The following is a 26,405-nucleotide window of genomic DNA, read 5'->3' as shown; positions in this document are numbered from 1 at the left end:
TAGAACTGGGCATTCCTCTCTCTTTCCATGTTGTCTCTCTATCTCTTAGAACTGGGCATTCCTCTCTCTTTCCATGTTGTCTCTCCATCTCTTAGAACTGGGCGTTCCTCTCTCTTTCCATGTTGTCTCTCCATCTCTTAGAACTGGGTGTTCCTCTCTCTTTCCATGTTGTCTCTCCATTTCTTAGAACTGGGCGTTCCTCTCTCTTTCCATGTTGTCTCTCTATTCTCTATCTCTTAGAACTGGGCGTTCCTCTCTCTTTCCATGTTGTCTCTCTATTCTCTATCTCTTAGAACTGGGCGTTCTTCTCTCTTTCCATGTTGTCTCTCTATTCTCTATCTCTTAGAACTGGGCGTTCCTCTCTCTTTCCATGTTGTCTCTCCATCTCTTAGAACTGGGCGTTCCTCTCTCTTTCCATGTTGTCTCTCTATTCTCTATCTCTTAGAAGTGGGTGTTCCTCTCTCTTTCCATGTTGTCTCTCTATTCTCTATCTCTTAGAACTGGGCGTTCCTCTCTCTTTCCACGTTGTCTCTCCATCTCTTAGAACTGGGCGTTCCTCTCTCTTTCCATGTTGTCTCTCCATCTCTTAGAACTGGGCATTCCTTTCTCTTTCCATGTTGTCTCTCTATCTCTTAGAACTGGGCGTTCCTCTCTCTTTCCATGTTGTCTCTCTATTCTATAACTCTTAGAACTGGGCATTCCTCTCTCTTTCCATGTTGTCTCTCTATATCTTAGAACTGGGCATTCCTCTCTCTTTCCATGTTGTCTCTCCATCTCTTAGAACTGGGCGTTCCTCTCTCTTTTCATGTTGTCTCTCTATTGCTTAGAACTGGGCGTTCCTCTCTCTTTCCATGTTGTCTCTCCATCTCTTAGAACTGGGCATTCCTTTCTCTTTCCATGTTGTCTCTCTATCTCTTAGAACTGGGCGTTCCTCTCTCTTTCCATGTTGTCTCTCTATTCTATAACTCTTAGAACTGGGCATTCCTCTCTCTTTTCATGTTGTCTCTCCATCTCTTAGAACTGGGCGTTCCTCTCTCTTTTCATGTTGTCTCTCTATTGCTTAGAACTGGGCGTTCCTCTCTTTTCCATGTTGTCTCTCCATCTCTTAGAACTGGGCGTTCCTCTCTCTTTCCATGTGGTCTCTCTATCTCTTAGAACTGGGCGTTCCTATCTCTTACCATGTTGTCTCTCTATTCTATATCTCTTAGAACTGGGCATTCCTCTCTCTTTCCATCTTGTTTCTCTATATCTCTTAGAACTGGGCGTTCCTCTCTCTTTCCATGTTGTCTCTCTATTCTCTATCTCTTAATACTGGGTGTTCCTCTCTCTTTCCATGTTGTCTCTCCATCTCTTAGAACTGGGCATTCCTCTCTCTTTCCATGTTGTCTCTCTATCTCTCAGAACTGGGCGTTCCTCACTCCTTCCATGTTGTCTCTCTATTCTATATCTCTTAGAACTGGGCATTCCTCTCTCTTTCCATGTTGTTTCTCTATATCTCTTAGAACTGGCGTTCCTCTCTCTTTCCATGTTGTCTCTCTATTCTCTATCTCTTAATACTGGGTGTTCCTCTCTCTTTTCCATGTTGTCTCTCTATTCTCTATCTCTTAGAAATGGGCGTTCCTCTCTCTTTCCATATTGTCTCTCTATCTCTTAGATCTGGGAGTTACTCTCTCTTTCCATGTTGTCTCTCCATCACTTAGAACTGGGCATTCCTCTCTCTTTCCATGTTGTCTCTCTATCTCTTAGAACTGGGCGTTCCTCTTTCTTTCCATGTTGTCTCTACATCTCTTAGAACTGGGCGTTCCTCTCTCTTTTCATGTTGTCTCTCTATCTCTTAGAACTGGGTGTTCCTCTCTCTTTCCATGTTGTCTCTCCATTTCTTAGAACTGGGCATTCCTCTCTCTTTCCATGTTGTCTCTCTATTCTCTATCTCTTAGAACTGGGCGTTCCTCTCTCTTTCCATGTTGTCTCTCTATTCTCTATCTCTTAGAACTGGGCGTTCCTCTCTCTTTCCACGTTGTCTCTCCATCTCTTAGAACTGGGCGTTCCTCTCTCTTTCCATGTTGTCTCTCCATCTCTTAGAACTGGGCATTCCTTTCTCTTTCCATGTTGTCTCTCTATCTCTTAGAACTGGGCGTTCCTCTCTCTTTCCATGTTGTCTCTCTATTCTATAACTCTTAGAACTGGGCATTCCTCTCTCTTTCCATGTTGTCTCTCTATATCTTAGAACTGGGCATTCCTCTCTCTTTCCATGTTGTCTCTCCATCTCTTAGAACTGGGCGTTCCTCTCTCTTTTCATGTTGTCTCTCTATTGCTTAGAACTGGGCGTTCCTCTCTCTTTCCATGTTGTCTCTCCATCTCTTAGAACTGGGCATTCCTTTCTCTTTCCATGTTGTCTCTCTATCTCTTAGAACTGGGCGTTCCTCTCTCTTTCCATGTTGTCTCTCTATTCTATAACTCTTAGAACTGGGCATTCCTCTCTCTTTCCATGTTGTCTCTCCATCTCTTAGAACTGGGCGTTCCTCTCTCTTTTCATGTTGTCTCTCTATTGCTTAGAACTGGGCGTTCCTCTCTCTTTCCATGTTGTCTCTCCATCTCTTAGAACTGGGCGTTCCTCTCTCTTTCCATGTGGTCTCTCTATCTCTTAGAACTGGGCGTTCCTCTCTCTTTCCATGTTGTCTCTCTATTCTATATCTCTTAGAACTGGGCATTCCTCTCTCTTTCCATCTTGTTTCTCTATATCTCTTAGAACTGGGCGTTCCTCTCTCTTTCCATGTTGTCTCTCTATTCTCTATCTCTTAATACTGGGTGTTCCTCTCTCTTTCCATGTTGTCTCTCCATCTCTTAGAACTGGGCATTCCTCTCTCTTTCCATGTTGTCTCTCTATCTCTTAGAACTGGCGTTCCTCACTCCTTCCATGTTGTCTCTCTATTCTATATCTCTTAGAACTGGGCATTCCTCTCTCTTTCCATGTTGTTTCTCTATATCTCTTAGAACTGGGCGTTCTCTCTCTTTCCATGTTGTCTCTCTATTCTCTATCTCTTAATACTGGGTGTTCCTCTCTCTTTCCATGTTGTCTCTCTATTCTCTATCTCTTAGAACTGGGCGTTCCTCTCTCTTTCCATATTGTCTCTCTATCTCTTAGATCTGGGAGTTACTCTCTCTTTCCATGTTGTCTCTCCATCTCTTAGAACTGGGCATTCCTCTCTCTTTCCATGTTGTCTCTCTATCTCTTAGAACTGGGCGTTCCTCTTTCTTTCCATGTTGTCTCTACATCTCTTAGAACTGGGCGTTCCTCTCTCTTTTCATGTTGTCTCTCTATCTCTTAGAACTGGGTGTTCCTCTCTCTTTCCATGTTGTCTCTCCATTTCTTAGAACTGGGCATTCCTCTCTCTTTCCATGTTGTCTCTCTATTCTCTATCTCTTAGAACTGGGCGTTCCTCTCTCTTTCCATGTTGTCTCTCTATTCTCTATCTCTTAGAACTGGGCGTTCTTCTCTCTTTTCATGTTGTCTCTCTATTCTCTATCTCTTAGAACTGGGCGTTCCTCTCTCTTTCCATGTTGTCTCTCCATCTCTTAGAACTGGGCGTTCCTCTCTCTTTTCATGTTGTCTCTCTATCTCTTAGAACTGGGTGTTCCTCTCTCTTTCCATGTTGTCTCTCCATTTCTTAGAACTGGGCTTTCCTCTCTCTTTCCATGTTGTCTCTCTATTCTCTATCTCTTAGAACTGGGCGTTCCTTTCTCTTTCCATGTTGTCTCTCTATTCTCTATCTCTTAGAACTGGGCGTTCTTCTCTCTTTCCATGTTGTCTCTCTATTCTATATCTCTTAGAACTGGGCATTCCTCTCTCTTTCCATGTTGTTTCTCTATATCTCTTAGAACTGGGCGTTCCTCTCTCTTTCCATGTTGTCTCTCTATTCTCTATCTCTTAATACTGGGTGTTCTCTCTCTTTCCATGTTGTCTCTCTATTCTCTATCTCTTAGAACTGGCGTTTCTCTCTCTTTCCATGTTGTCTCTCTATCTCTTAGATCTGGGAGTTACTCTCTCTTTCCATGTTGTCTCTCCATCTCTTAGAACTGGGCATTCCTCTCTCTTTCCATGTTGTCTCTCTATCTCTTAGAACTGGGTGTTCCTCTCTCTTTTCATGTTGTCTCTCTATCTCTTAGAACTGGGCGTTCCTCTCTCTTTCCATGTTGTCTCTCCATTCTCTATCTCTTAGAAGTGGGCGTCCCTCTCTCTTTCCATGTTGTCTCTCTATTCTCTATCTCTTAGAACTGGGCGTTCCTCTCTCTTTCCATGTTGTCTCTTTATTCTCTATATCTTAGAACTGGCGTTTCCTCTCTCTTTTTTATGTTGTCTCTCTATCTCTTAGAACTGGCGTTCCTCTCTCTTTCCATGTTGTCTCTCTATTCTCTATCTCTTAGAACTGGGCGTTCCTCTCTCTTTCCATGTTGTCTCTCTATTCTCTATCTCTTAGAACTGGGCGTTCCTCTCTCTTTCCATGTTGTCTCTCTATCTCTTAGATCTGGGAGTTACTCTCTCTTTCCATGTTGTCTCTCCATCTCTTAGAACTGGGCATTCCTCTCTCTTTCCATGTTGTCTCTCTATCTCTTAGAACTGGGCGTTCCTCTCTCTTTCCATGTTGTCTCTCTATCTCTTAGAACTGGGCGTTCCTCTCGCTTTTCATGTTGTCTCTCTATCTCTTAGAACTAAGTGTTCCTCTCTCTTTCCATGTTGTCTCTCCATTTCTTAGAACTGGGCGTTCCTCTCTCTTTCCATGTTGTCTCTCTATTCTCTATCTCTTAGAACTGGGCGTTCCTCTCTCTTTCCATGTTGTCTCTCTATTCTCTATCTCTTAGAACTGGCGTTCTTCTCTCTTTCCATGTTGTCTCTCTATTCTCTATCTCTTAGAACTGGGCGTTCCTCTCTCTTTCCATGTTGTCTCTCCATCTCTTAGAACTGGGCGTTCCTCTCTCTTTTCATGTTGTCTCTCTATCTCTTAGAATTGGGTGTTCCTCTCTCTTTCCATGTTGTCTCTCCATCTCTTAGAACTGGGCGTTCCTCTCTCTTTCCATGTTGTCTCTCTATTCTCTATCTCTTAGAAGTGGGCGTTCCTCTCTCTTTCCATGTTGTCTCTCTATTCTCTATCTCTTAGAACTGGGCGTTCTCTCTCTTTCCATGTTGTCTCTCTACTCTCTTAGAACTGGGCGTTCCTCTCTCTTTCCATGTTGTCTCTCCATCTCTTAGAACTGGGCATTCCTCTCTCTTTCCATGTTGTCTCTCTATCTCTTAGAACTGGCCGTTCCTCTCTCTCTTTTCATGTTGTCTCTCTATCTCTTAGAACTGGGCGTTCCCTCTCTCTTTTCATGTTGTCTCTCTATCTCTTAGAACTGGGCGTTCCTCTCTCTTTCCATGTTGTCTCTCTATTCTATATCTCTTAGAACTGGGCGTTCCTCTCTCTTTCCATGTTGTCTCTCCATCTCTTAGAACTGGGTGTTCCTCTCTCTTTCCATGTTGTCTCTTTATCTCTTAGAACTGGGCGTTCATCTCTCTTTCCATGTTGTCTCTCTATTCTATAACTCTTAGAACTGGTATTCCTCTCTCTTTCCATGTTGTCTCTCTATATCTTAGAACTGGGCATTCCTCTCTCTTTCCATGTTGTCTCTCCATCTCTTAGAACTGGGCGTTCCTCTCTCTTTTCATGTTGTCTCTCTATTGCTTAGAACTGGGCGTTCCTCTCTCTTTCCATGTTGTCTCTCTATTCTCTATCTCTTAGAACTGGGCGTTCTTCTCTCTTTCCATGTTGTCTCTCTATTCTATATCTCTTAGAACTGGGCATTCCTCTCTCTTTCCATGTTGTTTCTCTATATCTCTTAGAACTGGGCGTTCCTCTCTCTTTCCATGTTGTCTCTCTATACTCTATCTCTTAGAACTGGGCGTTCCTCTCTCTTTCCATGTTGTCTCTCTATTCTCTATCTCTTTAGAACTGGCGTTCCTCTCTCTTTCCATGTTGTCTCTCTATCTCTTAGATCTGGGAGTTACTCTCTCTTTCCATGTTGTCTCTCCATCTCTTAGAACTGGGCATTCCTCTCTCTTTTCATGTTGTCTCTCTATCTCTTAGAACTGGGCGTTTCCTCTCTCTTTCCATGTTGTCTCTCATTCTCTATCTCTTAGAAGTGGGCGTCCCTCTCTCTTTCCATGTTGTCTCTCTATTCTCTATCTCATAGAACTGGGCGTTCCTCTCTCTTTCCATGTTGTCTCTTTATTCTCTATATCTTAGAACTGGCGTTCCTCTCTCTTTTTTATGTTGTCTCTCTATTTCTTAGAACTGGCGTTCCTCTCTCTTTCCATGTTGTCTCTCTATTCTCTATCTCTTAGAACTGGGCGTTTCCTCTCTCTTTCCATGTTGTCTCTCTATTCTCTATCTCTTAGAACTGGGCGTTCCTCTCTCTTCCATGTTGTCTCTCTATCTCTTAGATCTGGGAGTTACTCTCTCTTTCCATGTTGTCTCTCCATCTCTTAGAACTGGGCATTCCTCTCTCTTTCCATGTTGTCTCTCTATCTCTTAGAACTGGGCGTTCCTCTCTCTTTCCATGTTGTCTCTCTATCTCTTAGAACTGGGCGTTCCTCTCGCTTTTCATGTTGTCTCTCTATCTCTTAGAACTGGGTGTTCCTCTCTCTTTCCATGTTGTCTCTCCATTTCTTAGAACTGGGCGTTCCTCTCTCTTTCCATGTTGTCTCTCTATTCTCTATCTCTTAGAACTGGGCGTTCCTCTCTCTTTCCATGTTGTCTCTCTATTCTCTATCTCTTAGAACTGGGCGTTCTTCTCTCTTTCCATGTTGTCTCTCTATTCTCTATCTCTTAGAACTGGGCTTTCCTCTCTCTTTCCATGTTGTCTCTCCATCTCTTAGAACTGGGCGTTCCTCTCTCTTTTCATGTTGTCTCTCTATCTCTTAGAACTGGGTGTTCCTCTCTCTTTCCATGTTGTCTCTCCATCTCTTAGAACTGGGCGTTCCTCTCTCTTTCCATGTTGTCTCTCTATCTCTTAGAAGTGGGCGTTCCTCTCTCTTTCCATGTTGTCTCTTTATTCTCTATCTCTTAGAACTGGGCGTTCCTCTCTCTTTCCATGTTGTCTCTCTATCTCTTAGAACTGGGCGTTCCTCTCTCTTTCCATGTTGTCTCTCCATCTCTTAGAACTGGGCATTCCTCTCTCTTTCCATGTTGTCTCTCTATTCTCTTAGAACTGGCCGTTCCTCTCTCTTTTCATGTTGTCTCTCTATCTCTTAGAACTGGGCGTTCCTCTCTCTTTTCATGTTGTCTCTCTATCTCTTAGAACTGGGCGTTCCTCTCTCTTTCCATGTTGTCTCTCTATTCTATATCTCTTAGAACTGGGCGTTCCTCTCTCTTTCCATGTTGTCTCTCCATCTCTTAGAACTGGGTGTTCCTCTCTCTTTCCATGTTGTCTCTCTATCTCTTAGAACTGGGCGTTCATCTCTCTTTCCATGTTGTCTCTCTATTCTATAACTCTTAGAACTGGTATTCCTCTCTCTTTTCATGTTGTCTCTCTATCTCTTAGAACTGGGCATTCCTCTCTCTTTCCATGTTGTCTCTCCATCTCTTAGAACTGGGCGTTCCTCTCTCTTTTCATGTTGTCTCTCCATCTCTTAGAACTGGGCGTTCCTCTCTCTTTTCATGTTGTCTCTCTATTGCTTAGAACTGGGCGTTCCTCTCTCTTTCCATGTTGTCTCTCTATTCTATATCTCTTAGAACTGGGCATTCCTCTCTCTTTCCATGTTGTTTCTCTATATCTCTTAGAACTGGGCGTTCCTCTCTCTTTCCATGTTGTCTCTCTATTCTCTCTTTCTTAATACTGGGTGTTCCTCTCTCTTTCCATGTTGTCTCTCTATTCTCTATCTCTTAGAACTGGGCGTTCCTCTCTCTTTCCATGTTGTCTCTCTATCTCTTAGATCTGGGAGTTACTCTCTCTTTCCATGTTGTCTCTCCATCTATTAGAACTGGGCATTCCTCTCTCTTTCCATGTTGTCTCTCTATCTCTTAGAACTGGGCGTTCCTTTCTCTTTCCATGTTGTCTCTCCATCTCTTAGAACTGGGCGTTCCTCTCTCTTTCCATGTTGTCTCTCCATCTCTTAGAACTGGGTGTTCCTCTCTCTTTCCATGTGGTCTCTCTATCTCTTAGAACTGGGCGTTCCTCTCTCTTTCCATGTTGTCTCTCTATACTCTATCTCTTAGAACTGGGCGTTCCTCTCTCTTTCCATGTTGTCTCTCTATTCTCTATCTCTTAGAACTGGGCGTTCTTCTCTCTTTCCATGTTGTCTCTCTATTCTCTATCTCTTAGAACTGGCGTTCCTCTCTCTTTCCATGTTGTCTCTCCATCTCTTAGAACTGGGCGTTCCTCTCTCTTTCCATGTTGTCTCTCTATTCTCTATCTCTTAGAAGTGGGTGTTCCTCTCTCTTTCCATGTTGTCTCTCTATTCTCTATCTCTTAGAACTGGGCGTTCCTCTCTCTTTCCATGTTGTCTCTCCATCTCTTAGAACTGGGCGTTCCTCTCTCTTTCCATGTTGTCTCTCCATCTCTTAGAACTGGGCATTCCTTTCTCTTTCCATGTTGTCTCTCTATCTCTTAGAACTGGGCGTTCCTCTCTCTTTCCATGTTGTCTCTCTATTCTATAACTCTTAGAACTGGGCATTCCTCTCTCTTTCCATGTTGTCTCTCTATATCTTAGAACTGGGCATTCCTCTCTCTTTCCATGTTGTCTCTCCATCTCTTAGAACTGGGCGTTCCTCTCTCTTTTCATGTTGTCTCTCTATTGCTTAGAACTGGGCGTTCCTCTCTCTTTCCATGTTGTCTCTCCATCTCTTAGAACTGGGCATTCCTTTCTCTTTCCATGTTGTCTCTCTATCTCTTAGAACTGGGCGTTCCTCTCTCTTTCCATGTTGTCTCTCTATTCTATAACTCTTAGAACTGGGCATTCCTCTCTCTTTCCATGTTGTCTCTCTATATCTTAGAACTGGGCATTCCTCTCTCTTTCCATGTTGTCTCTCCATCTCTTAGAACTGGCGTTCCTCTCTCTTTTCATGTTGTCTCTCTATTGCTTAGAACTGGGCGTTCTCTCTCTTTCCATGTTGTCTCTCCATCTCTTAGAACTGGGCGTTCCTCTCTCTTTCCATGTTGTCTCTCTATCTCTTAGAACTGGGCGTTCCTATCTCTTTCCATGTTGTCTCTCTATTCTATATCTCTTAGAACTGGGCATTCCTCTCTCTTTCCATCTTGTTTCTCTATATCTCTTAGAACTGGGCGTTCCTCTCTCTTTCCATGTTGTCTCTCTATTCTCTATCTCTTAATACTGGGTGTTCCTCTCTCTTTCCATGTTGTCTCTCTATTCTCTATCTCTTAGAACTGGGCGTTCCTCTCTCTTTCCATGTTGTCTCTCTATCTCTTAGATCTGGGAGTTACTCTCTCTTTCCATGTTGTCTCTCCATCTCTTAGAACTGGGCATTCCTCTCTCTTTCCATGTTGTCTCTCTATCTCTTAGAACTGGGCGTTCCTCTCTCTTTCCATGTTGTCTCTCCATCTCTTAGAACTGGGCGTTCCTCTCTCTTTCATGTTGTCTCTCTATCTCTTAGAACTGGGTGTTCCTCTCTCTTTCAATGTTGTCTCTCCATTTCTTAGAACTGGGCGTTCCTCTCTCTTTCCATGTTGTCTCTCTATTCTCTATCTCTTAGAACTGGGCGTTCCTCTCTCTTTCCATGTTGTCTCTCTATTCTCTATCTCTTAGAACTGGGCGTTCTTCTCTCTTTCCATGTTGTCTCTCTATTCTCTATCTCTTAGAACTGGGCGTTCCTCTCTCTTTCCATGTTGTCTCTCCATCTCTTAGAACTGGGCGTTCCTCTCTCTTTTCATGTTGTCTCTCTATCTCTTAGAACTGGGCGTTCCTCTCTCTTTTCATGTTGTCTCTCTATTGCTTAGAACTGGGCGTTCCTCTCTCTTTCCATGTTGTCTCTCTATATCTTAGATCTGGGCATTCCTCTCTCTTTCCATGTTGTCTCTCCATCTCTTAGAACTGGGCGTTCCTCTCTCTTTTCATGTTGTCTCTCTATCTCTTAGAACTGGGCGTTCCTATCTCTTTCCATGTTGTCTCTCTATTCTATATCTCTTAGAACTGGCGTTCTCTCTCTTTCCATGTTGTCTCTCTATTCTCTATCTCTTAATACTGGGTGTTCCTCTCTCTTTCCATGTTGTCTCTCCATCTCTTAGAACTGGGCATTCCTCTCTCTTTCCATGTTGTCTCTCTATCTCTTAGAACTGGGCGTTCCTCTCTCTTTTCATGTTGTCTCTCTATCTCTTAGAACTGGGCGTTCCTCTCTCTTTCCATGTTTTCTCTCTATTCTATATCTCTTAGAACTGGGCATTCCTCTCTCTTTCCATGTTGTTTCTCTATATCTCTTAGAACTGGGCGTTCCTCTCTCTTTCCATGTTGTCTCTCTATTCTCTATCTCTTAATACTGGGTGTTCCTCTCTCTTTCCATGTTGTCTCTCTATTCTCTATCTCTTAGAACTGGGCGTTCCTCTCTCTTTCCATGTTGTCTCTCTATCTCTTAGATCTGGGAGTTACTCTCTCTTTCCATGTTGTCTCTCCATCTCTTAGAACTGGGCGTTCCTCTCTCTTTTCATGTTGTCTCTCTATCTCTTAGAACTGGGCGTTCCTCTCTCTTTTCATGTTGTCTCTCTATCTCTTAGAACTGGGCGTTCCTCTCTCTTTTCATGTTGTCTCTCTATTGCTTAGAACTGGGCGTTCCTCTCTCTTTCCATGTTGTCTCTCTATATCTTAGAACTGGGCATTCCTCTCTCTTTCCATGTTGTCTCTCCATCTCTTAGAACTGGGCGTTCCTCTCTCTTTTCATGTTGTCTCTCTATTGCTTAGAACTGGGCGTTCCCCTCTCTTTCCATGTTGTCTCTCCATCTCTTAGAACTGGGCGTTCCTCTCTCTTTCCATGTTGTCTCTCTATCTCTTAGAACTGGGCGTTCCTATCTCTTTCCATGTTGTCTCTCTATTCTATATCTCTTAGAACTGGGCGTTCCTCTCTCTTTCCATGTTGTCTCTCTATTCTCTATCTCTTAATACTGGGTGTTCCTCTCTCTTTCCATGTTGTCTCTCCATCTCTTAGAACTGGGCATTCCTCTCTCTTTCCATGTTGTCTCTCTATCTCTTAGAACTGGGCGTTCCTCTCTCTTTTCATGTTGTCTCTCTATCTCTTAGAACTGGGCGTTCCTCTCTCTTTCCATGTTTTCTCTCTATTCTATATCTCTTAGAACTGGGCATTCCTCTCTCTTTCCATGTTGTTTCTCTATATCTCTTAGAACTGGGCGTTCCTCTCTCTTTCCATGTTGTCTCTCTATTCTCTATCTCTTAATACTGGGTGTTCCTCTCTCTTTCCATGTTGTCTCTCTATTCTCTATCTCTTAGAACTGGGCGTTCCCCTCTCTTTCCATGTTGTCTCTCTATCTCTTAGATCTGGGAGTTACTCTCTCTTTCCATGTTGTCTCTCCATCTCTTAGAACTGGGCATTCCTCTCTCTTTCCATGTTGTCTCTCTATCTCTTAGAACTGGGTGTTCCTCTCTCTTTCCATGTTGTCTCTCCATCTCTTAGAACTGGGCGTTCCTCTCTCTTTTCATGTTGTCTCTCTATCTCTTAGAACTGGGTGTTCCTCTCTCTTTCCATGTTGTCTCTCCATTTCTTAGAACTGGATGTTCCTCTCTCTTTCCATGTTGTCTCTCTATTCTCTATCTCTTAGAACTGGGTGTTCCTCTCTCTTTCCATGTTGTCTCTATTCTCTATCTCTTAGAACTGGGCGTTCTTCTCTCTTTCCATGTTGTCTCTCTATTCTCTATCTCTTAGAACTGGGCGTTCCTCTCTCTTTCCATGTTGTCTCTCCATCTCTTAGAACTGGGCGTTCCTCTCTCTTTTCATGTTGTCTCTCTATCTCTTAGAACTGGGTGTTCGTCTCTCTTTCCATGTTGTCTCTCCATCTCTTAGAACTGGGCGTTCCTCTCTCTTTCCATGTTGTCTCTCTATCTCTATCTCTTAGAAGTGGGTGTTCCTCTCTCTTTCCATGTTGTCTCTCTATTCTCTATCTCTTAGAACTGGGCGTTCCTCTCTCTTTCCATGTTGTCTCTCTATTCTATATCTCTTAGAACTGGGCGTTCCTCTCTCTTCTCATGTTGTCTCTCCATCTCTTAGAACTGGGCGTTCCTCTCTCTTTCCATGTTGTCTCTCCATCTCTTAGAACTGGGTGTTCCTCTCTCTTTCCATGTTGTCTCTCTATTCTATATCTCTTAGAACTGGGCGTTCCTCTCTCTTCTCATGTTGTCTCTCCATCTCTTAGAACTGGGCGTTCCTCTCTCTTTCCATGTTGTCTCTCCATCTCTTAGAACTGGGCGTTCATCTCTCTTTCCATGTTGTCTCTCTATTCTATATCTCTTAGAACTGGGCGTTCTTCTCTCTTTCCATGTTGTCTCTCCATCTCTTAGAACTGGGCGTTCCTCTCTGTTTCCATGTTGTCTCTCTATTCTATAACTCTTAGAACTGGGCATTCCTCTCTCTTTCCATGTTGTCTCTCTATCTCTTAGAACTGGGCGTTCCTCTCTCTTTCCATGTGTTCTCTCCATCTCTTAGAACTGGGCGTTCCTCTCTCTTTCCATGTTGTCTGTCCATCTCTTAGAACTGGGCGGTCCTCTCTCTTTTCATGTTGTCTGTCCATCTCTTAGAACTGGGTGTTCCTCTCTCTTTTCATGTTGTCTGTCCATCTCTTAGAACTGGGCGTTCCTCTCTCTTTTAATGTTGTCTCTCTATCTCTTAGAACTGGGCGTTCCTCTCTCTTTCCATGTTGTCTCTCCATCTCTTTGAACTGGTCATTCCTCTCTCTTTCCATGTTGTCTCTCTATCTCTTAGAACTGGCCGTTCCTCTCTCTTTTCATGTTGTCTCTCTATCTCTTAGAACTGGGCGTTCCTCTCTCTTTCCATGTTGTCTCTCCATCTCTTAGAACTGGGCATTCCTCTCTCTTTCCATGTTGTCTTTCTATCTCTTAGAACTGGGTGTTCCTCTCTCTTTCCATGTTGTCTCTCTATTCTATATCTCTTAGAACTGGGCGTTCCTCTCTCTTCTCATGTTGTCTCTCCATCTCTTAGAACTGGGCGTTCCTCTCTCTTTCCATGTTGTCTCTCCATCTCTTAGAACTGGGCGTTCATCTCTCTTTCCATGTTGTCTCTCTATTCTATATCTCTTAGAACTGGGCGTTCTTCTCTCTTTCCATGTTGTCTCTCCATCTCTTAGAACTGGGCGTTCCTCTCTGTTTCCATGTTGTCTCTCTATTCTATAACTCTTAGAACTGGGCATTCCTCTCTCTTTCCATGTTGTCTCTCTATCTCTTAGAACTGGGCGTTCCTCTCTCTTTCCATGTGTTCTCTCCATCTCTTAGAACTGGGCGTTCCTCTCTCTTTCCATGTTGTCTGTCCATCTCTTAGAACTGGGCGTTCCTCTCTCTTTTCATGTTGTCTGTCCATCTCTTAGAACTGGGCGTTCCTCTCTCTTTTCATGTTGTCTCTCTATCTCTTAGAACTGGGCGTTCCTCTCTCTTTTCATGTTGTCTGTCCATCTCTTAGAACTGGGCGTTCCTCTCTCTTTTAATGTTGTCTCTCTATCTCTTAGAACTGGGCGTTCATCTCTCTTTCCATGTTGTCTCTCTATTCTATAACTCTTAGAACTGGGCATTCCTCTCTCTTTCCATGTTGTCTCTCTATCTCTTAGAACTGGGCGTTCCTCTCTCTTTCCATGTGTTCTCTCCATCTCTTAGAACTGGGCGTTCCTCTCTCTTTCCATGTTGTCTGTCCATCTCTTAGAACTGGGCGTTCCTCTCTCTTTCCATGTTGTCTGTCCATCTCTTAGAACTGGGTGTTCCTCTCTCTTTCCATGTTGTCTGTCCATCTCTTAGAACTGGGCGTTCCTCTCTCTTTCCATGTTGTCTGTCCATCTCTTAGAACTGGGCGTTCCCCTCTCTTTCCATGTTGTCTCTCTATTCTCTATCTTAGGCATGCTTCTCTCTTTCCACATCTCTCCATTCTCCATCTCTGTCAGGAGATCCCATGGTAATGAACCAGACTATAATTATCTGGTCAGGGGAAGGTTTGGGGCTGCATCCCAAATGAAACCCTATTCCCTATATTGTGCACTACTTTTGACCAGGGTCCATAGGAAATAGTGTGCCATTTGGGACACACTTCTAGTGATGCCCGCAGCGCCCAGCTGATAAGGTGTTGGTCAGGATGCAAATACACACTCTGGTTATCACCTGCTTGCTGTCATGGTGGAACAGACCTCCCCCCCAACTCAGGAGATCCCATCGGAGCGAGGCGGGTATCTCCCCCTCCATCCTTCCCTCTTTCCTTTCTGTCCTCTCTCACTCTCTGCTATCTCTCCAATCTCAGGAGATCCAACGGGACTGAGATGGTATCCGTACTATCTTCAATATATTTCTCTCTCTCTCTCTCTCTCTCTCTCTCAATTCAATTTCAATTTCAATTTAATTTAAGGGCTTTATTGGCATGGGAAACATATGGTAACATTGCCAAAGCAAGTGAAATAGATAATAAACAAAAGTGAAATAAACAATAAAAATGTAGCAGTAAACATTACACTCACAAAAGTTCCAAAATAATAGAAACATTTCAAATGTCATATTATGTCTATATACAGTGTTATAATGATGTGCAAATAGCTAAAGTACAAAAGGGAAAATAAATAAACATAAATATGGGTTGTATTTACAATGGTGTTTGTTCTTCACTGGCTGCCCTTTTCTTGTGGCAACAGGTCACAAATATTGCTGCTGTGATGGCACACTGTGGTATTTCACCCAATAGATATGGGAGTTTATCCAAATTTGATATGTTTTCAAATTCTTTGTGGGTCTCTGTAATCTCAGGGAAATATGTGTCTCTAATATGGTCATACATTTGGCAGGAGGTTAGGAAGTGCATCTCAATTTCCACCTCATTTTGTGGGCAGTATGAACATAGCCTGTCTTCTCTTGAGAGCCAGGTCTGCTTACTGTGTCCTTTCTCAATAGCAAGGCTATGGTCACTGAGTCAGTACATAGTCAACGTTTTCCTTAATTTTGGGTCAGTTACAGTGGTCAGGTATTCTGCCACTGTGTACTCTCTGTTTAGGGCCAAATAGCATTCTAGTTTGCTCTGTTTTTTGGTAAATTCTTTCCAATGTGTCAAGGAATTATCTTTTTGTTTTCTCATGATTTGGTTGGGTCTAATTGTGTTGCTCTTCTGGGGCTCTGTGGGGTCTGTTTGTGTTTGTGAACAGAGCCCCAGGATCAGCTTGCTTAGGGGACTCTTCTCCAGGTTAATCTCTCTGTAGGTGATGGCTTTGTTATGGAAGGTTTGGGAACAGAGGAAGAGGGGAACAGAGGAAGAGGGGAACAGAGGAAGAGGGGGTCAGAGGAAGAGGGGAACAGAGGAAGAGGGGAACAGAGGAAGAGGGGAACAGAGGAAGAGGGGAACAGAGGAAGAGGGGAACAGAGGAAGAGGGGATCAGAGGAAGAGGGGAACAGAAGAAGAGGGGAACAGAGGAAGAGGGGAACAGAGGAAGAGGGGATCAGAGGAAGAGGGGAACAGAGGAAGAGGGGAACAGAGGAAGAGGGGATCAGAAGAAGAGGGGATCAGAGGAAGAGGGGATCAGAGGAAGAGGGGATCAGAGGAAGAGGGGAACAGAGGAAGAGGAGAACAGAGGAAGAGGGGAACAGAGGAAGAGGGGAACAGAAGAAGAGGGGAACAGAGGAAGAGGGGATCAGAGGAAGAGGGGAACAGAGGAAGAGGAGAACAGAGGAAGAGGGGAACAGAGGAAGAGGGGAACAGAATAAGAGGGGAACAGAGGAAGAGGGGAACAGAGGAAGAGGGGATCAGAGGAAGAGGGGAACAGAGGAAGAGGGGAACAGAGGAAGAGGGGAACAGGGGAACAGAGGAAGGTCTAGTGAGGCAATAGGAGAGGAGTGCCAGCTGATAAGGTGTTGGTCAGGATGCAAATACACTTTAGTTATCACATATATGGTGTCATGTTGCTGTGCAGTCGGTGGAAGGACAAGAGCTTTCGATCTTAGTACCAATGTGGGCAACATATGGACATAGAAAAGCATGCGCACACACATACACCTCCAGCCGACACCTGGCTGGCCCAGGTGGGCGCTAATCACTTCCTGTCTGTTATTTGCATGTGTAATAACGTGTGAGAGCAGATTGCATTGGGCTATATCAATCACTGTGAAGGCCCTGGGCAGCCCTAACCTTATCTAGCCATATGACTGTTACATTTAGGAATCAATTATTTCATCAATGGAGGGGGAGAGATAGCAGCTTCCAAAATAACGCCAGCCATTAAAATAGAGGGCTGTCAGAATGCCATTTTAATGATCGCTGTCTGACCACATGTTGGGCTGTGGGAGGACAGGAGCAGAGAGGAGGAAAGAGGAAAAAATGAGGAAGGGTGGGGAGGGAAAGACAGGGTGAGAGGAGAGGAAAGAGAGGAGAGAGTGGAGAGGAGAGGAGAGGAGAGGAGAGGAGAGGAGGGAGGGAGAGGAGAGAGAGGAGAGGAGAGGAGAGGAGGAGGAGAGGAGAGGAGAGAGGAGGGAGAGATGGGGGAGAGGAAATTTGGAGAGGGGGTAAGGAGGGGAGAGGAGAGGAGAGGAGAGGAGAAAGAGGAGAGAGGAGAGGAGGGGAGATGAGAAGGGGGAGAGGAGAGGGAGAGGAGAGGAGAGGAGAGGAGAGGAGAGGAGAGGGAGAGGGAGGAGAGGAGAGGAGGAGGAGAGGAGAGGAGAGGAGGGGGAGAGGAGAAGGGGAGAGGAAAGAGAGGAGAGAGAGGAGAGGAGAAGGAGGAGAGGAGAGATGAGGAGAGGAGAAAGAGGAGAGAGGAGAGGAGGGGAGATGAGAAGGGGGAGAGGAGAGGAGAGGAGAGGAGAGGAGAGGAGAAGGGGAGAGGAAAGAGCGGAGAGGAGGGGGGTGAGGAGAGGAAAGAGAGGAGAGGGTTACATCTCTGTAACCACCACAGGCATCATAGACACTAATCCCCCACTTTGCCTCACCCTGTATTTTACTTGCACAGGAAGGAGGGTGTGTGTGTGTGACAAAGATATTATGAGTGTGGGTAAATATATGTGTGTGTGTGTCTATGTGACGTGTGTGTATTTGACAGAGTGTGTGTGTGTGTGTTATATAGGTGTACATGTCACATGGTAATCCTATCTGTTAACTGGAAAGAATCTGCAGTCAGACAGCATTTTATATCTCCTTCCTTCCTCCTTTCTGTCTCATCCTCCACATATCTCTTTCCCTCCCTCTACCTTTACATTTACATTTTAGTCATTTAGCAGACGCTCTTATCCAGAGCGACTTACAGTTAGTGAGTGCATACATTATTTTTCATACTGGCCCACCGTGGGAATCGAACCCACAACCCTGGCGTTGCAAACGCCATGCTCTACCAACTGAGCTACATCCCTGCCGGCCGTTCCCTCCCCTACCCTACCCTGGATGACGCTGGGCCAATAGTGCGCCGCCCCATGGGAGAGGAGAGGAGAGGAGAGGAGATCTACCCTCCATCCCTCCATCCCTCCCTCATCTACCCTCTTCCTCTTCCTCCTCATCTTCCTCTTCCTCCTCATCCTCTTCCTCCTCCTCCTCCTCCTCCTCCTCCTCCTCCTAATCCTCCTTCTTTCTGTCTCATCCTCCACACCCTCTTTCCCTCCCCTCTACCTCATCTCCCCACTCCATCCTTCCCTCTTTCCTTTATGTCCTCTCTCTCTGCTATCTCTCCAGTCTCAGGAGATCCACCGGGAGTGAGATGGTACCTTGTACTATCCTCAATACATTTCTCTCTCCACTATATAGGTTTAGGGGCCCTGTTTAAAAGTAGTGTACTACATAGGGAATAGAGTGCCATTTGGGAAACAGCCCAGGTCTTGGGCTCTGCCAAGTGGACAAAGATGGGCTGAATTGGGAAGGGTGCAACATACACACACTGGAACCTTAGACTGGAGGACCCTCTGAACAGACTCTGGTGAAGAAAGAGGTTCAGGGGCTGGAGTAAGTGGACAAAGATGCTATTAATTCTCAGTGTGTGTGAGAGTGTGCTCCGCGTTGGGGAGAAGTGCACTGAGAACATGTGTCTTCTTACAAAGTTAGGTTAATGTTATTATAATGTTAGTTTAAAGGCGGCAGGGCACGTCACAGAGCTTCCCTGTGAACAATCCTCCAACAGAAACAAAGACCTGTTATCTGGTATGAGTTTAGTCTTCCTGGACTAACGTAGACCAGAGTCACACGCGGGAACCCTGGAATGAACAGTGAATAGGCTTATATCAGTCATATTTTTGCTCTTCTCTAAGCCCTAATGTATGCTAGCTATAATTAGGGCTGGCTATGAGAAACAGAGAGATGAGGCTCTGTTAAAGATCTGATCGCTGGCACAGGGTAAAGCCAGATGGCATTAAGTGAGTTAGGCTCAGGGTAAAACCAGATGGCATTAAGTGAGTTAGGCTCAGGGTAAAACCAGATGGCATTAGGTGAGTTAGGCTCAGGGTAAAACCAGATGGCATTAGGTGAGTTAGGCTCAGATTTCAATAAGGGTACATAATAAACAGACATGTAACGGAATCACAATGAGGAAGATAACAGATTCTGATTACTGATCAAATTTAGTCACGGGTTTCCACAAAATGTAAAAATGACACATTTAGCTGAAAAGCAAGCGATGTCGTAGTAGACACCTAGCCAGTCACTCAGTCACTCAGCCAGTCACTCAGCCAGTTAGCCAGTCAGTCAGACAGCCAGCCAGTCAGACAGTCAGTCAGCCAGCCAGCCAGCCAGTCAGTCAGTCAGCCAGCCAGTCAGTCAGCCAGCCAGCCAGTCAGTCAGACAGCCAGCCAGCCAGTCAGTCAGTCAGCCAGCCAGTCAGTCAGCCAGCCAGCCAGTCAGTCAGACAGCCAGCCAGTCAGCCAGCCAGTCAGCCAGCCAGTCAGTCAGCCAGCCAGCCAGTCAGTCAGCCAGTCAGCCAGTCAGTCAGCCAGTCAGCTCTCTCTCTCACACACACACACACACACACACACACACACACACACACACACACACACACACACACACACACACAAACACTAACCTAGACACAGACACACTAGCTGGAAAAGTAAAATGCTCCAATGTTCGGGAGCCTGCATGAAAATCTGAAGCATGCCTACCATTTCACATGAAACAAATGTTGCTTCAATATTCCTTAGAATACCGGACGTTGTACTAACACTAAATATTGTGAAGCGTGAATGCAGCTTTAATCAGAAAGGTCTTGCTACATGTACAGTTAAAGTAAATTGGTTTGGTTCTGTGGGCTGAGGTCTGAGGATTGAAGTCAGAATAACGTCACATTGTTCTGTTCAGAGCTCAGTTAGTCTGCCTGCCTGGGGTCTTCACACACAGACAGCATTCCTCTCTTTATCACTACAGACATGGCTATCTAACCTATCTACAGGTGGCCACTGTATGCATGTGATGTGTGTGTGAGAGAGAGAGAGAGAGAGAGAGAGAGTGAGAGAGCGAGAGAACTACTGCTAGGGAGAACAGTAGAACTACTGCAGGGAGAACAGTAAAACTACTGCTAGGGAGAACAGTAGAACTACTGCAGGGAGAACAGTAAAACTACTGCTAGGGAGAACAGTAGAACTACTGCAGGGAGAACAGTAAAACTACTGCTAGGGAGAACAGTAAAACTACTGCTAGTGAGAACAGTAAAGCTACTGCAGGGAGAACAGTAAAACTACTGCTAATGAGAACAGTAAAACTACTGCTAGTGAGAACAGTAATACTACTGCTAGTGAGAACAGTAAAGCTACTGCAGGGAGAACAGTAAAACTACTGCTAATGAGAACAGTAAAACTACTGCTAGTGAGAACAGTACAACTACTGCTAGTGAGAACAGTAAAGCTACTGCAGGGAGAACAGTAAAACTACTGCTAATGAGAACAGTAAAACTACTGCTAGTGAGAACAGTAAAACTACTGCTAGTGAGAACAGTAAAACTACTGCTAGTGAGAACAGTACAACTACTGCTTGTGAAAACACTAAAAATACTGCAGGGAGAACACTAAGACTACTGCAGGGAGAACAGTAAAACTACTGCAGGGAGAACAGTAAAACTACTGCTAGTGAGAACAGTAAAACTACTGCAGGGAGAACTGTAAAACTACTGCTAGTGAGAACAGTAAAACTACTGCTAGTGAGAACAGTAAAACTACTGCTAGTGAGAACAGTAAAACTACTGCTAGTGAGAACAGTAAAACTACTGCTAGTAAGAACAGTAAAACTACTGCTAGTGAGAACAGTAAAACTACTGCTAGTGAGAACAGTAAAACTACTACAGGGAGAACAATAAAACTACTGCTAGTGAGAACAGTAAAACTACTGCTAGTGACAACAGTAAAACTTCTGCAGGGAGAACAGTAAAACTACTGCTAATGAGAACAGTAAAACTACTGCTAATGAGAACAGTAAAACTACTGCTAGGGAGAACAGTAAAACTACTGCTAATGAGAACAGTAAAACTACTGCTAGTGAGAACAGTACAACTACTGCTAGTGAGAACACTAAAACTACTGCTAGTGAGAACAGTAAAACTACTACTAGTGAGAACAGAAAAACTACTGCTGGGAGAACAGTAAAACTATTTCTAGGGAGAACAGTAAAACTACTGCAGGAGAACAGTAAAACTACTGCTAGTGAGAACAGTAAAACTACTGCAGGGAGAACAGTAAAACTACTGCAGGGAGAACAGTAAAACTACTGCTAGGGAGAACAGTAAAACTACTGCTAGTGAGAACAGAAAAACTACTGCTGGGAGAACAGTAAAACTATTTCTAGGGAGAACAGTAAAACTACTGCAGGAGAACAGTAAAACTACTGCTAGTGAGAACAGTACAACTACTGCAGGGAGAACAGTAAAACTACTGCAGGGAGAACAGTAAAACTACTGCTAGGGAGAACAGTAAAACTACTGCTAGTGAGAACAGTAAAACTACTGCTAGGGAGAACAGTAGAACTACTGCAGGGAGAACAGTAAAACTACTGCTGGGAGAACAGTAAAACTATTTCTAGGGAGAACAGTAAAACTACTGCAGGAGAACAGTAAAACTACTGCTAGTGAGAACAGTAAAACTACTGCAGGGAGAACAGTAAAACTACTGCAGGGAGAACAGTAAAACTACTGCTAGTGAGAACAGTAAAACTACTGCTAGTGAGAACAGTACAACTACTGCTAGTGAGAACAGTAAAACTACTGCTAGGGAGAACAGTAAAACTACTGCTAGGGAGAACAGTAAAACTACTGCTAGTGAGAACAGTAAAACTACTGCTAGGGAGAACAGTAGAACTACTGCAGGGAGAACAGTAAAACTACTGCTAGGGAGAACAGTAAAACTACTGCTAGTGAGAACAGTAAAACTACTGCTAGGGAGAACAGTAGAACTACTGCAGGGAGAACAGTAAAACTACTGCTAGGGAGAACAGTAGAACTACTGCAGGGAGAACAGTAAAACTACTGCAGGGAGAACAGTAAAACTACTACTAGTGAGAACAGAAATACTACTGCTGGGAGAACAGTAAAACTATTTCTAGGGAGAACAGTAAAACTACTGCAGGAGAACAGTAAAACTACTGCTAGTGAGAACAGTAAAACTACTGCAGGGAGAACAGTAAAACTACTGCAGGGAGAACAGTAAAACTACTGCTAGGGAGAACAGTAAAACTACTGCTAGTGAGAACAGTAAAACTACTGCTAGGAGAACAGTAGAACTACTGCAGGGAGAACAGTAAAACTACTGCTGGGAGAACAGTAAAACTATTTCTAGGGAGAACAGTAAAACTACTGCAGGAGAACAGTAAAACTACTGCTAGTGAGAACAGTACAACTACTGCAGGGAGAACAGTAAAACTACTGCAGGGAGAACAGTAAAACTACTGCTAGGGAGAACAGTAAAACTACTGCTAGTGAGAACAGTAAAACTACTGCTAGGGAGAACAGTAGAACTACTGCAGGGAGAACAGTAAAACTACTGCTAGGGAGAACAGTAAAACTACTGCAGGGAGAACAGTAAACCTACTGCTAATGAGAACAGTAAAACTACTGCTAGTGAGAACACTAAAACTACTGCAGGGAGAACACTAAAACTACTGCAGGGAGAACAGTAAAACTACTGCAGGGTGAACAGTAAAAATACTGCAGGGAGAACAGTAAAACTACTGCAGAGAGAACAGTAAAACTACTGCTAGGGAGAACAGTAAAACTACTGCAGGGAGAACAGTAAAACTACTGCTAATGAGAACACTAAAACTACTGCTAGTGAGAACACTAAAACTACTGCAGGGAGAACAGTACAACTGCTGCAGGAGAACAGTAAAACGACTGCTAGTGAGAACAGTAAAATTATTGCAGGGAGAACAGTAAAACTACTACTAGTGAGAACAGTAAAACTACTGCTAGTGAGAACAGTAAAACTACTTCTAGGGAGAACAGTAAAACTACTGCTAGTGAGAACAGTAAAACTACTGCTAGGGAGAACAGTAATACTACTGCTAGTGAGAACAGTAAAGCTACTGCAGGGAGAACAGTAAAACTACTGCTAATGAGAACAGTAAAACTACTGCTAGTGAGAACAGTACAACTACTGCTTGTGAAAACACTAAAACTACTGCAGGGAGAACACTAAGACTACTGCAGGGAGAACAGTAAAACTACTGCAGGGAGAACAGTAAAAATACTGCAGGGAGAACAGTAAAACTACTGCAGAGAGAACAGTAAAACTACTGCTAGGGAGAACAGTACAACTACTGCTAGTGAGAACACTAAAACTACTGCTAGTGAGAACAGTAAAACTACTGCTAGTGAGAACAGTAAAACTACTGCTAGTGAGAACAGTAAAACTACTGCTAGTGAGAACACTAAAACTACTGCTGGCAGAACACTAAAACTACTGCAGGGAGAACACTAAAACTACTGCAGGGAGAACAGTAAAACTACTGCAGGGAGAACAGTACAACTACTGCACGGAGAACAGTAAAACTACTGCTAGGGAGAACAGTAAAACTACTGCTAGTGAGAACAGTAAAACTTCTGAATAGAGAACAGTAAAACTACTGCTAATGAGAACGGTAAAACTACTGCTAGTGAGAACAGTACAACTACTGCTATTGAGAACAGTAAAACTACTGCTAGTGAGAACTGTAAAACTACTGCTAGTGAGAACAGTAAAACTACTGCAGGGAGAACCGTAAAACTACTGCTAATGAGAACAGTAAAACTACTGCTAGTGAGAACAGTACAACTACTGCTAGTGAGAACACTAAAACTACTGCAGGGAGAACAGTAAAACTACTGCTAATGAGAACAGTAAAACTACTGCTAGTGAGAACAGTACAACTACTGCTAGTGAGAACACTAAAACTACTGAAGGGAGAACAGTAAAACTACTGCTAGTGAGAACTGTAAAACTACTGCTAGTGAGAACAGTAAAACTACTGCAGGGAGAACAGTAAAACTACTGCTAATGAGAACAGTAAAACTACTGCTAGTGAGAACAGTACAACTACTGCTAGTGAGAACACTAAAACTACTGCAGGGAGAACAGTAAAACTACTGCTAATGAGATCAGTAAAACTACTGCTAGTGAGAACACTAAAACTACTGCAGGGAGAACAGTAAAACTACTGCAGGGAGAACAGTAAAACTACTGCCAGTGAGAACAGTAAAACTACTGCTAGGGAGAACAGTAAAACTACTGCTAGGGAGAACAGTAAAACTACTGCAGGGAGAACAGTAATACTACTGCAGGGAGAACAGTAAAACTACTGCAGGGAGAACAGTAAAACTACTGCTAGTGAGAACAGTAAAACTACTGCTAGTGAAAACACTAAAACTACTGCAGGGAGAACAGTACAACTGCTGCAGGAGAACAGTAAAACGACTGCTAGTGAGAACAGTAAAATTATTGCAGGGAGAACAGTAAAACTACTACTAGTGAGAACAGTAAAACTAATGCTAGTGAGAACAGTAAAACTACTGCTAGTGAGAACAGTAAAACTACTGCTAGGGAGAACAGTAAAACTACTGCAAGGAGAACAGTAAAACTACTGCTAATGAGAACACTAAAACTACTGCTAATGAGAACAGTAAAACTACTGCTAGTGACAACAGTAAAACTACTGCAGGGAGAACAGTACAACTGCTGCAGGAGAACAGTAAAACGACTGCTAGTGAGAACAGTAAAATTATTGCAGGGAGAACAGTAAAACTACTACTAGTGAGAACAGTAAAACTACTGCTAGTGAGAACAGTAAAACTACTTCTAGGGAGAACAGTAAAACTACTGCTAGTGAGAACAGTAAAACTACTGCTAGGGAGAACAGTAATACTACTGCTAGTGAGAACAGTAAAGCTACTGCAGGGAGAACAGTAAAACTACTGCTAATGAGAACAGTAAAACTACTGCTAGTGAGAACAGTACAACTACTGCTTGTGAAAACACTAAAACTACTGCAGGGAGAACACTAAGACTACTGCAGGGAGAACAGTAAAACTACTGCAGGGAGAACAGTAAAAATACTGCAGGGAGAACAGTAAAACTACTGCAGAGAGAACAGTAAAACTACTGCTAGGGGAGAACAGTACAACTACTGCTAGTGAGAACACTAAAACTACTGCTAGTGAGAACAGTAAAACTACTGCTAGTGAGAACAGTAAAACTACTGCTAGTGAGAACAGTAAAACTACTGCTAGTGAGAACACTAAAACTACTGCTGGGAGAACACTAAAACTACTGCAGGGAGAACACTAAAACTACTGCAGGAGAACAGTAAAACTACTGCAGGGAGAACAGTACAACTACTGCAGGGAGAACAGTAAAACTACTGCTAGTGAGAACAGTAAAACTACTGAATAGAGAACAGTAAAACTACTGCTAATGAGAACGGTAAAACTACTGCTAGTGAGAACAGTACAACTACTGCTATTGAGAACAGTAAAACTACTGCTAGTGAGAACTGTAAAACTACTGCTAGTGAGAACAGTAAAACTACTGCAGGGAGAACCGTAAAACTACTGCTAATGAGAAGAGTAAAACTACTGCTAGTGAGAACAGTAAAACTACTGCTAGTGAGAACTGTAAAACTACTGCTAGTGAGAACAGTAAAACTACTGCAGGGAGAACCGTAAAACTACTGCTAATGAGAACAGTAAAACTACTGCTAGTGAGAACAGTACAACTACTGCTAGTGAGAACACTAAAACTACTGCAGGGAGAACCGTAAAACTACTGCTAATGAGAACAGTAAAACTACTGCTAGTGAGAACAGTACAACTACTGCTAGTGAGAACACTAAAACTACTGCAGGGAGAACAGTAAAACTACTGCTAATGAGAACAGTAAAACTACTGCTAGTGAGAACAGTACAACTACTGCTAGTGAGAACAGTAAAACTACTGCTAGGGAGAACAGTAAAACTACTGCAGGGAGAACAGTAAAACTACTGCTAATGAGAACACTAAAACTACTGCTAGTGAGAACACTAAAACTACTGCAGGGAGAACAGTACAACTGCTGCAGGAGAACAGTAAAACGACTGCTAGTGAGAACAGTAAAATTATTGCAGGGAGAACAGTAAAACTACTACTAGTGAGAACAGTAAAACTACTGCTAGTGAGAACAGTAAAACTACTTCTAGGAGAACAGTAAAACTACTGCTAGTGAGAACAGTAAAACTACTGCTAGGGAGAACAGTAATACTACTGCTAGTGAGAACAGTAAAGCTACTGCAGGGAGAACAGTAAAACTACTGCTAATGAGAACAGTAAAACTACTGCTAGTGAGAACAGTACAACTACTGCTTGTGAAAACACTAAAACTACTGCAGGGAGAACACTAAGACTACTGCAGGGAGAACAGTAAAACTACTGCAGGGAGAACAGTAAAAATACTGCAGGGAGAACAGTAAAACTACTGCAGAGAGAACAGTAAAACTACTGCTAGGGAGAACAGTACAACTACTGCTAGTGAGAACACTAAAACTACTGCAAGTGATAACAGTAAAACTACTGCTAGTGAGAACAGTAAAACTACTGCTAGTGAGAACAGTAAAACTACTGCTAGTGAGAACACTAAAACTACTGCTGGGAGAACACTAAAACTACTGCAGGGAGAACACTAAAACTACTGCAGGGAGAACAGTAAAACTACTGCCAGTGAGAACAGTAAAACTACTGCTAGGGAGAACAGTAAAACTACT

The sequence above is a fragment of the Coregonus clupeaformis genome, chromosome 7 (assembly GCF_020615455.1).
Source record: "Coregonus clupeaformis isolate EN_2021a chromosome 7, ASM2061545v1, whole genome shotgun sequence".
NCBI classification, from domain to species: domain Eukaryota; kingdom Metazoa; phylum Chordata; class Actinopteri; order Salmoniformes; family Salmonidae; genus Coregonus; species Coregonus clupeaformis.
This window is presented reverse-complemented; position numbering follows the sequence as displayed.